This window comes from Bidens hawaiensis, unplaced genomic scaffold, assembly GCF_021521415.1.
Source record: "Bidens hawaiensis isolate Kalapana, Puna unplaced genomic scaffold, B.hawaiensis_p1.1 tig00008566_1, whole genome shotgun sequence".
NCBI classification, from domain to species: Eukaryota; Viridiplantae; Streptophyta; class Magnoliopsida; order Asterales; family Asteraceae; genus Bidens; species Bidens hawaiensis.
Genome location: NW_027491617.1, coordinates 913,538 through 925,500, shown reverse-complemented (window position 1 = coordinate 925,500; position 11,963 = coordinate 913,538). Strand labels below are relative to the sequence as shown.

General features: G+C 37.3%; 1 pseudogene across 1 annotated transcript; it reads right to left on the bottom strand.

Annotated features, from left to right (window-relative positions):
- Positions 1-3,469: 3,469 nt before the first annotated feature.
- LOC143529538 (COBRA-like protein 7) lies at positions 3,470-6,679 on the bottom strand (annotated as a pseudogene). The gene is made up of 2 exons (XR_013134679.1): positions 6,049-6,679; positions 3,470-4,888 (listed from the first exon to the last, which is right to left on the bottom strand). The product of XR_013134679.1 is annotated as a COBRA-like protein 7 (transcript).
- Between the last annotated feature and the right edge of the window lie 5,284 nt (positions 6,680-11,963).

Here is an 11,963-nt window from a genome sequence, read left to right as displayed (position 1 = left end):
TACACCCCTACATGTCGGTCATCACCGTCTCACTTGCAATCTCAACGTGCTGTATTTGAACTTATTTGTGTGTTACTATAGACATTGTCCCTAAAAAGATTATGGAACTGATGAATGTTCCCGGGCTCACTCGATTAAACGTTGGAAGCCATCTCCAGGTTCTAATCACACTCCATATTTTTATGTGTGTTTTTATACAAATGGATAGTTTTAACAATTATTATTTATGGTTCAGAAATATAGGGACAATCTCAAGAAGATAGAAAAACTCAACGAGACTTCTTGCTCCGAGATAGTTTCGATCAGTACGTTTAGTTCAATGGATGCATGTGATGGTGTTCGTCTAAGGATTCCACCGGGTATGGAGCGTAACTAAGGTTGTTTGTGTTTTGTTATGCGGGTTGTTGTTTTATGAAGTTTATTTAAGAACAATGTTTTGTTATTGATTATCATTTGATGGTATAATTTTGAGAACTTTTAAGTTTGTGATGTTACAAATATAATATGGAATGTGATGGGTGAAATAATACTAATAATAATGTTTTGATCAAATTATGTATATATAATTTTGTTTGGGAGCAATCTCCCCGGGCCACATTGAATCCATCTATGTTTTTCTTTGTAAAAGAGATAACTGACTGCTACGAACCCGAAATGCGTGGAACTTTTTTCGGGTTATGCTTGTTTGTTTCGGCCATTAGATAGTTTAAACCCGCAAATTGACCATGAGGAAAAGTTGTGCTTTTGGAGCCCGTAAGGCGACTGCCTTTGAAAGAGTACAGATTCCAAACCCTGTCACCGGTTTGACTAACTACAAGGTTACGAATCAATCAACATAATTAGCTTCGCTACTTTGATTCACAAGTTTAGCACGTTAATTTAATCTGTATTTGATTTAAACCCTTGTGTGCATGTGTTTAATGTTTTAAGTTTGACGGTTATTTAAAGATTCATTAAACAAAGTTTTGTGTTATGTATCTTCGAAATTAAATTTCCAGCTCATATGTCAGTTGTAACGTAAATCTTTTTGTTCACATTCATTATCTTTTACATTTATTTTTCTAACTAATTTATTTAAATAACAAAATATTTGTTTTCTATATTGTATTATTAAGATTATTTTATTTTTTGGGGCCCAAGATACTGGCCACTTTGATTCGCACCATTTAGCACGTTAAGTTAATTTGTTTTTGATTCAAACTCTCGTGTGTGTGTGTGTGTTTAATGCTTTAAGTTTGATGGTTATTTCAAAATTTGTCAAACAAAGTTTCGTGTTCTGTTTCAAATTAAATTTCCAGCTCATATATCAGCTGTAACGTAAATCTTTCTGTTCACATTCATTATCTTTTACATTTAATTTTTCTAACTGACTTATTTGAATAACAAAGTATTTGTTTTCTATATTGTATTATTAATATTTTTTATTATTATTGATTGTCATTTTTTTTCTTGCCCATTAAGAATTTTTTTATATAATTTATAAATAACAATCAATAATAATACAAAAATTGTGAAAGTAAATTAAATAAACTTACTGAAATTAGTTTTTGCTAAGTAAATAAATTTATTATTTTCTAAAAAATTTTACAACAATAATATAGTCATGTAAATCCTATGCCATAGACATATGTTATCTTAGAATTAATATCTAATACATCCTTGTTTAGACAATTGATGAGTACATCAAAGACAATTGTCAGGCAAACTTCTTTCTTCTTTCTCGGTCACCCTTTCGATCAATCGTCGTGAATCAATCGCCGATCATATCCATGAAACCTACGTGTAGGGGGCGAAGCATAGTGAAGGCCCCCCCCCCCCCCCCCCCCCGTTTTTTTTCACAGTATTGTAAATTTACCAAGGTTCCTTCTTATTATTGTTCTAACATTCTCACCCATTACAATTACTAATTTGTATTTGTTCTTGATTGTTGCGGTAACCCTATGCACGCAACGAACCGAAGGTTTAATGGTCCTCCAGAAAGATGACATGTTCAAGTTTGATTTGTTCATAACCGAAGTCAATTTCTCACCATATACCCAATATTCATAGTTTCGATCATTGTTTTTAGAAGGTAGGATTGAAAACCTGATGGCGTCGTAAATAATAAATAAATTAAAACTATACATACGTATTTAATAAAGAATAAAAGTTGTTAATAATTTTTTTTCTGTGTGAATTTACAATTTTAATAAAAATAGTAAGACTTACATGAATTAAATGACTCATAAAACGAGATTTAGAATGAAAAAAAATGGAAATACGGTCCGTGAAAACAATGGTTGACTTTTAGTGTTTCTTATATCAGTCGATTCGATTACCAGTCGTGTCAGAAGAAAACAAAACCAAAGTCATTATGGAGCATGCAACAAAAGGATGATGTAAAGTGTTTATTGCAACATGTTGCTCGCAACAAAATGTTGTGTTCCAAACATAAGGTAAAAAGTGAACTGAATTAGAGTCACTAAGGAGAAGAAAAAGAGTATTGTGGAAGCTCAAATGGTGTTCCGATTGAGGGCAAGCAACATAAGGCTCGCGGTTATAAGCATCGGTTGGTCTGGACTCATGAACTACATAAAAAAATCGTGGATGTTGTGATACAACTCGGATACGAAAGTATTACCTTTATATGAGTCTATTTTTGTTATATGTTATCTCAAATGGGCAAAATGGGTTAAAAGTACATTTGTTTTAACTATTCAGTATTTAAGTATTTAAATCTGTTAAATGGTTTTTATTCAATCATACCTAGTACTTACATTTTGGCCACAACTAAAAGGCTTGATTCAACCTGAACTCATTTGTTTTGTTACCCAACCTCTTAGTAGGGTATTTGACCCTGGGTCATGTAAACCCGAACACGACATGTGTATTTGCGGGTTGACACAAACACAACCCATTTAATCCAAAAAAATTTTCATATTAATACTTTTAAATTATAATCTTACAACCAAAAAGACAAATTTTTATTAAATAGTTGCATTTCTTTATAAAAACCTTATTTCACTTTATCATTTAAGATGTAAATTTTGGCATAAAATGCCCAACAAGTTTGAATTATGACTTAAAACACACTTTAAAAAATAAATAGGCCAAGCATTCAACTCCCATTATGTTGACACGAACACAACCCGTTTTGAAAATCGTGCTCAAAGGTTCATCCCAAATTGACCCAGACATGTTTACGCTAAACCTAAATCCACGAACATCGTGTTAGGTTCGCATGTGTTAGAAATTCACAGCCCCACCAGTCGGTCAAATGCATCGTGTAATCTTGCCCAAGATGTATGGCATGCAATCTCTCGTTGGTGTAACGTTCCAGAGATTTATGCCTTTCGAATTCGAGATTTGATCTAGATGTACAAATACTCTAGGCTTTCTAAGAAGAACTTATGTGTATAATATTTAATAAATTGTTCCTTTTTAATAATGTGTGTGAAAGTTATTTTATGATGGAAGAAATACAAATGTATTAGATCAAATTATGTAGAAACAATAATAATACAAGTGTAAAAAGACTTGAACCAACGGCAACGATTGTTCGGGGACCATGACTTGTGATGGGAAGAGTCGAAGGAAGCGAGCATTCTAACCCGTTAAAATAGACCTTGCTCGGAAACCCATCGCCTCGGGCCACATTGAGCCCGTCTATGTTTTTCTTAGTAAAAGAAATAACCGATTGTTGTGAACCAGGGACACGTGGATCCTTTTTCGGGTTACGCCCATTTGTTTCGGCCACAAGATAGTTTAATCCTGGGAGACCGTGTAGAAAAATTGTGTTGGTAGAACCGGTAAGGCGACTACCATTAAATGAGAACACATCCTCGAACCCTGACATCGCTTTGTCTAACTCCACCGCCGCAAACCAATCGGCAAAACTAGTTTCGCCCCAGTTGAAAATGGTCATTCTTGCGGTCCATCCGCCTTTGAAATCTGATAGCAAGTGCCAGTTGATGCTGACACCGCAGTTATCTGCACAGGGCAATGGATCGGGCAAAGCCCAATCATTGTCCTTTGCAAAACTAACTGTCAGCGAAGTCCTATTTTCGAATGGCACCAAAAGTGCCTTCGAAGGTAGAAGAAGTGCGGGTGCAGTCGTACTGCAAGTACTTGCAGTACTACTGCACCCGCATGCACAGGTACTACAAGGTACCACAGACTTATTAAAAAATGTTGAAAATGATACACAACATTTTGGCGTGTTTGGTGTTGTTTGTCATATTGCAAACCACTTGCCAACTAGCAACTGCGGTTGAGTAAGCGTTAAGGCCGCTTGGATTCGGTAATCGAGCCGGGGTAACCCTTAAGGGTGGCCCACATTGGTAACTAGGGTTCATAGTCCCATTGATTATCCAATTTTGAGGTGGGATGAGTTGCGTGCGGTTTAGGTCCGGTGGCATCTTGAAAACTTGCATTGTGAAAGCCGAGACGGACTTGCTAGGGTCCATCGATGGTGGTAACAGGGTCCCGTTCCTACAACAGAACGGGACCAATCCCAACTGTGTGTCATTTGTCATGTCTAGCGGAAGGTCAACAATAGTTGGCCTTCGCTCGCAATTCAAAGCCTTTGAAAAATCAAATTTTTTATAAAACTCGCCTTGTCGGCCAAATATGCATGCGTTTGTGTCGACAACCGACGGGTAAGCACCCTTCATGGAGTAAATGAATTCATCTCGCATCCAATCCCAACTTAACTGCCAATAATCGAGGCGGCTAAGGGGATTGTGATTTGAAACCGTGACTTGTGCCATGTATTCGGTTTCTTGTGAACTTACTACATCGTACATAATCACGACATCGCCCTCTTGTTGAGTCTCAAATACTTCTTCTTCTACGTCTTTGGGTGTCGCGTTCGGATCCTTTTCGCAACAGACGTGTGTCTCGTTGTTTGCTGCATGAAATCCGACTTGCAAGTTAGAATATACTAATAAAACTGTGTTTATAATCACCAATAATAAATTCATGTTGCAAAGCACTAAAATGTTAGGAAAGGAAAAAAATTTTAAATGACCCAATTTAAATTTTAAATGTAAAATAGCCCCCTTTTTTTAAGATTCCATAAAGTGCCTTTGAAACTTTTTTACGGAGACAAATTTTGAACCAAATCCGTCGTCTTCGATGAGTTTTGTTTGAGCTAATCAAAGCTATTCCCTCGTTTTAAATCCGTTTTCGTTGACGAGTTTTAAACGATATCTATCTTCGCCGATGTGTTTTGAACGAAATCAATCTTGAACGACAACTTTTGAACCAAACTTTATATCCTTTTTTTATAATTATTATAATTAATTTTACTTGTAATTTAGTTTTTCTTTTATAACTTTTGAAATATATGATTTTAAATTTTTTTGAATATATCGTTGAAACAATCATATTTTTATTTACGTGCCGATATATATTTTATTCAAAACTTAGTTAGGTCTAATTTATGTCGAAGCGTTCAATACAAACTTGAACAACTTGGTTTTGGATAAAATTTATGTTATAACGGTAGGTAGTAGATAAAAATAAGTACGTCTTAACGGTATATTCAAAAAATTACAAAACTTTATATTTCAAACGTTATAAAAGAAAAACAAAATATAAATAAAATTAATTATTCTAATATAATATTAAAATGAAACATGAAAAGTTTTATTGGAATTTGAATTTGGTTCAAAAGTTGTCGTCCAAGAGAACAGTGGTTGGTTTTGATTGACATAAACAAAACTCATCGACGGAGATGGATTTGCTTCAAAACTTATCGTCACCAACGAGTTTTAGAGGGACTTTATTGAAATGTAAAAAAAACAGGGTTGTTTTAAGAAAATCTCTTCTTAAATGAACTATTTCGGGAATTTTCCCTATGTAACATGTCTATCGTATCATATGTCGTATAATTCTATACAGACCATTTGGTACAACGAAAACGTACATGTGGGCCCGCATTAGAGTTGTTATGCAAACTCATAAATATACTAAAACCAGCTTTTATGTGTTAGTGGTGTGTTGTGTTGTGTCAAAAGTGATCATACGAGCCGTATAAGGTCTACACTTTACAAAACAGGTATATACCTAGAGTAGTTAGATCAGAACACAAGAACCCATCATTAACAAGATACATATTCGCCGGAAACGAAGCATTCGGTGGCGCGACACCAAACTCGGTCCCCACTAATTGAACCCGAGCCTGCATTTGATTAAAATCACCAGCAGTCTCAACCGCGGTCTTAAGATCAGTAACCGGAAACCCCACAAAGACAGCCCCACCATTGACATTGGCAGGAAAAGATGTCCCATTAGCAAGTATGGCATTAGAAGCCGAAACCAAGACTTCTCGGTGTTGGAAACCGACGAATACTCGCCATGAGTTTAGCCGTTCGGCAGCGTTGTTAGTGAGAATGAGAGTGGATTGGAAGTTGTAGGCTTGATCGGGCGCGTTGGCGGCCGATGGTGGGATTCGGAAGCCGGAGTTGTATGTGTAGGATATTGAGATACCATTGCATGTTGTAGATTGACAAAATGTTGTTGGTATTGAAATGAATAACAAGAAAAACAAGATGAAAATATTATTAATGATCATTTTGAGGTTTGTTTGATTGTTTAGAACATAGTAATGAGAAGTGTGTTTGGAACAAGAAGTTATATATATATGATATATGTTTAGATGAAGAGTTGACCGGTTCAGAGGTTGTTTAATTGTTTTAATGCCGGCTTATGGCCGGCTTTTGAACATAAAATGGTTTACGTGCATGTGTTGTCATTGTAAAGGAAAAGATAAAATAAGTGTTTGAATTATTAGGATTAAGAAAGTATAAGTTTAAGCCGTTAGTGGTTTGTTTTCGAATAAATTGGTTACACAAAACTTGTAGGGTTGTATGATTTTATATATATGGTGATTGGTATGAATAAAAATATGGGTTGGGTAAGGATTATTTAACTAAAACATGCTTGGCCAATATGGCTGTGCAAGTATCTTGTCTCACTTTAGGTTACATGTATGAGCGAAAGCACGAGTAGGACAAAAACGCTCTGTGCACCGAAACATGGTGGCGTTTTGGGGGCGAGTTGTGGACACAACACAGGAGTGCACACCCAAACTTAATACATACTTATGATCATTAACAACTATGGTGCAATGATCATTAGTTAAATTTTATCTATTAGTACTATATGCCATGTCGTTTGGATTTGAGGTGCACAAATCGAGTTTTTTTAAATACCCAGTTTCGAGTATGGAACCGTGTTTGGGTATGATTGGGTATTAAGAGAAATCGGGTAGGGTATTGAGGAGAAAAACTTAACCCTATGTACCCAGGTAGGGTATGATCGGGTTCTGGTATAACATGGTATTGGAACGGGGTATGTGTCCGGGTATTAGTACCGGGTTTTGAATTTGTAATCTTTTATGCATATTAAATTCGTTTAAAAATAAATTTGCTTTGTAATTTATAAAAATAATTAAAATGTATTACAAAGCGTATCGGGTACAACCGGGTATGGGTATAGGGTATGACCGCTTTCGGGTATAAATCGGGTACGGGTGTTGAGCTCAAAATGCATACCCTATCCATACCCTCTAGATAGAGTCGGTTACGGTTTCAAGTATAAATTACCCGTGTATAAAAAAACCTTATCCGGATATTTCTTTTTCTGGTCTGGTTTCTGATACGGGTTTTTTGTGCACCTCTAGTTTGGATATCAGCAAGATATTCTGCTAGCTTTCTTTCTTATGGGCATGTTCTCATTTGTTCAGCCCAACTATTAAAATCCATGTATTTCTTTTATGGACTTAGTTTACATTTTAATTCTAGCTCAGAACGCATTCTTTATTTGATGAAGCCCATGTGGTTGATTAACCTGATGAGTGATGACCCATTAACTCTAACTTAACGATAATTTTCACTTCTAGATTAATCATTTATTTGGCCATTAATGTCAAATATGAACATGCATATATCCTTGATATGTTTATCTCCGACCCGTTCCAGACCTAAAAAACCAATAAAACCAGCTAAAGTAGATTTCGTTCAACTGAACAAGTATTGCAAAAAATCATGAGATGTGTGTATGATAAGCGCAATATATTTGATAAAAATCATAAAATATTTAATTTTTAAGTGTGTAACATATGCCAAAAAAAATGCAACTAACCTTTAAACATAAAATTGTATTTCTTTTTTACATAGATATTACATCAACATAACAGGTAGGCGGGCAACAAGCTGCGCCGCCACCCCTTTCTGAATTGTAAACCCTAACCTGCTAAAGACATACCCCTGCCCCTTCGGAGTCGACACATTGCTATGCACAACCCGTTGGACCTTGGTTAGGAAACGGATAGCTTCCGGTAGAGGTGCACAAATCGGTTTTCTTGAAAAAACCGGTTCGGTTATTAACCGGACCGGTTTTTTTTATCCAGAAAAAAACCGGTTCGGTTAATAACCGGACCGGTTATTAACCGGTTTTTGTCAATGAAAACTCAAACCGGCCAAACCGGTTTGGACCGGTTTAGAAACCGGTTAGAACCGGTTATTAAACCGGTTTTTTTACAACCGGTTTTTAATAACCGGTCTAACCGGTTAACCGGTTTTTTTTTTTTTTTTTTTTTTTTTTTTTTTTTTTTGCTTTAGGGTTTAGGGTTTAGGGTTTCGTTGTTAGCATTCTTTGCTTGGAAGATTAAAAACACATAACTTTCATTTATAGCTTTTACATTAAAAATACAAACATTAAATCGTTATCGCATATTCGTAACTCAAAAATACAAACATTAAAGAATGCTTAGACACGATTACATTAACAAGTTGATGTTTGTTACTCATTTTCTTCGCTACCCGATCCCGAGCTATTCCTTAGGTAATCGTCGTACGCGGCTTCTTCATCGGTCATTGGTTGAGTGTGTCCTTGATTGACCTCGTCTTCATACAAGGCCGCCTCATACTCCATTTCCCCCTCGAGTGAGCGTTGATGTTGTGCCCTATCTAAAGAGTCCAAGTAATCCTTGTAGCAAATCGACATCTCTACAGCTGGTGGAGTGAGTCGAGTCCTCCTAATCGATATAACCCTGCCAGAAACAGAAAAAGCAGACTCCGAAGCTACCGTGGAAGCTTGGACCGTTAGTAAATCTTTGGCCATGGCGGCGAGGATCGGAAACTCATCCTCCTTACCTCTCCACCAAGCCAGCAAATCAAGACTTCTAAATTCATCCGGAGTCATGTGTTTCACAAAGTTGGTACCACCATACCTTCCAAGTTCACTGCTTGGGGTGTTTACCCTTTGACGTTTACCGGCGTCTTCCCAAATCATGTAGTACATCCCCATTTCAAGGTCGGTTTGGGATTGGGATTGGGCAACAGCTCTTAACGAGTCATGAATTTGGGAAGACGACCCGTGTTTTGTAAGGTAAACATCATACATGTTTGCCAAGGTGGTGTTGAAAGCATTCTTTAAAGTTTGGTTATAATGGGGGTTTTGATCGTCGTTTAACTCTAGCTCATCACAAATTTTTTCTATTAAAGCTTCAACACCACCAACATTGATGCAAGGGTTTAACGCAGCCGCACAGGTCAAAACAGCGGGTAGTTGTTGAAAATATTTTCTAAATTTTTCTTTCATTTTTGCACCCATATCAAAATAAGGTGCACCCCTACAATGAATTTCAGTCAACTTTGTGCACATGACAGCAATTTTTGGTAAAGCAATGGGGCTTGTTGGATAGTAAACCCCGGATAAACTAGTTGTGCAAGATTTAAAAATTTGAAGAACCTCCGTAACGATCTCAATCAATAACCAGTTTCTAGGATCGTACGATGCACATTTACCCCTATTTGACAAAATTTGATGAAACGCAATTAACGATTGTTTTTGTTGGATGGCTTTCTCAAACATTTCACAAGTCGAGTTCCATCTTGTTGGACAATCCCAATTAGGCCCCAACCATTGACAGTTAGCTTCTTCACAAAATTTTTTGTATCTTGAAAATGTTGAATTGTTGCTAAAAACATCTCGTAACATTCTTTTAAAATTGTTTCTTTGCGTTTCGATCACGTTTAACCCATCTTGCACGGCCAAGTTGATAATATGTGCAATGCATCGGCTATGAAAAAACGCTCCATCACAGATAGGTTTATACTTTAATTTTAAATGGCCAACCGCGGCCGTATTGTTGGACGCGTTATCAAACGATATTGAAAAGATTTTATCTTCAATCTTGTATTGTCGAATGACTTTATCCAAGAGTTTAAAAATATTTCTACCCGTGTGCGGGTAATCAAACAATTGAAACGCAACGGTTCGTTTCATCATTTGCCACGACCGGGGGTCAACCCAATGAGCCGTCACACAAATGTATGAGTCGGGCGAACCATTAGGTACCGACCACACATCCGTTGTTAAGTTCACACCAGTTTGTAAGTTTGAAAAGTATGAAATTAGTTCGGATTTAGCGTTTTTCCATGCTTTAAGACAATCTCTTCTAAGGGTCGAACGACTTACGTGTTGGTAGCGTGGTTGAACATACTTTTGCATCATCTCCGTGAATTGAGGGTTGTCGAAGTGGTTGAAAGGAAGTGATTGTTGAATCACAAAGTTGCCAAACTGTTGACGTACCGCTTCAAGGTCGTACGTAAACACCGTTCCTTGATTCGTCATCTCCGGCTGCGAACTACTTCCGGATTCGTCCTTCAAGACCTTGCAAGAGGGCTTTTCTACATGAGCTCTTAAACTGGAGTTTGCTTCTTTGTTATAAAACTTCAAACAATGTTTGCATCTAGCTTTTTGGGTTCCGTTAGACATTTCGCATAGGTCGAAATGTTGCCAAATATCTTGGTTTCGTTTCGTGGGGATGACCCGAACGACGGTTTCTCCCGTGTTCGAGGCACCCATGTTGACCGATGAAGCAGCACTTTGGGAGGCCATGATAATCGACTACGAATTAAGAGTGGTATACTCGAGTATGAAATAAACGACTACGAAAGAAGAGCGTTTGGAGTTGTATAATCGCGTATGAAATAAACGTTTAGAGCGTTTGGAGTTGTATAATCAAGTGTGATCTAACCAATACCCAACCTAAACTATATATAGATGTTTGTGGGGGTAAAATGGTAAAAAAACAAAAAAAAAAACGGCTAAAAAACGGTCAAAAAAAAAAAAAAAACGGCTATAAAGCCGTTTGGTAACGTTCGAAAACCGGTTTAACCGGTTAACCGGTTATTAAAAAACCGGTTAACCGGTTTTTTTTATAACGGTAATAAACCGGTTATTTTAAAAACCGGTTAACCGGTTTTTTAATAACCGGTTATTAAAAAAAACCGGTTATAAAAAAAACCGGTTATAAAACCGGTTTTGGCTCCAAAACGTATAACCGATACGTAAACCGGTTACGTAAACCGGTCAAACCGGTTTTTAAAAAAACCGGTTTTTAAAAAACCGGTTTCCGGTTGAACCGGCCAAACCGGTTCCGTAACCGGTTTTTTTGAACACCTCTAGCTTCCGGTGCCAAGGAGCCAAAGGTATCAAAAGCCAGAGGGACAAAAACATGTTGGTTCTCTTCGCAGGCTTTAGCATGTTTCTCCACATTCGTTTCAGCCCTTTTCATTGCTTGCCCAGCTACAAACCCATTATCCCTCAAACCAGCTAAAGGAGATACCCCTGTGAGGTCAACACAAGCGTGTTTCCCCCGGCCCAACCAAAGACGAGCAAATCTGCCGGTCGTAGAGTGGATCTCCCTTCCGTGGGGTCTGTAAGGAAGTTTACGGGGGCTTCCTTTTTAGCTGATATCCCAGCTCGCCTTAAGATGTCCAAAAGAACGTCCCGCACCCAATCATGTCGGTATTTGAACCCAGGCATCTCCTTGCAATGAACCCCATGCTCTCCGAATTTATCCAGGCAAGCCTTACGGCAGATCGGACATGTTTCATCTTCTGGGTACATTGGGACCATCAAACGGTACTTAAGAATGGCCCTATATTCGACCGCAGACATGTTTTGGC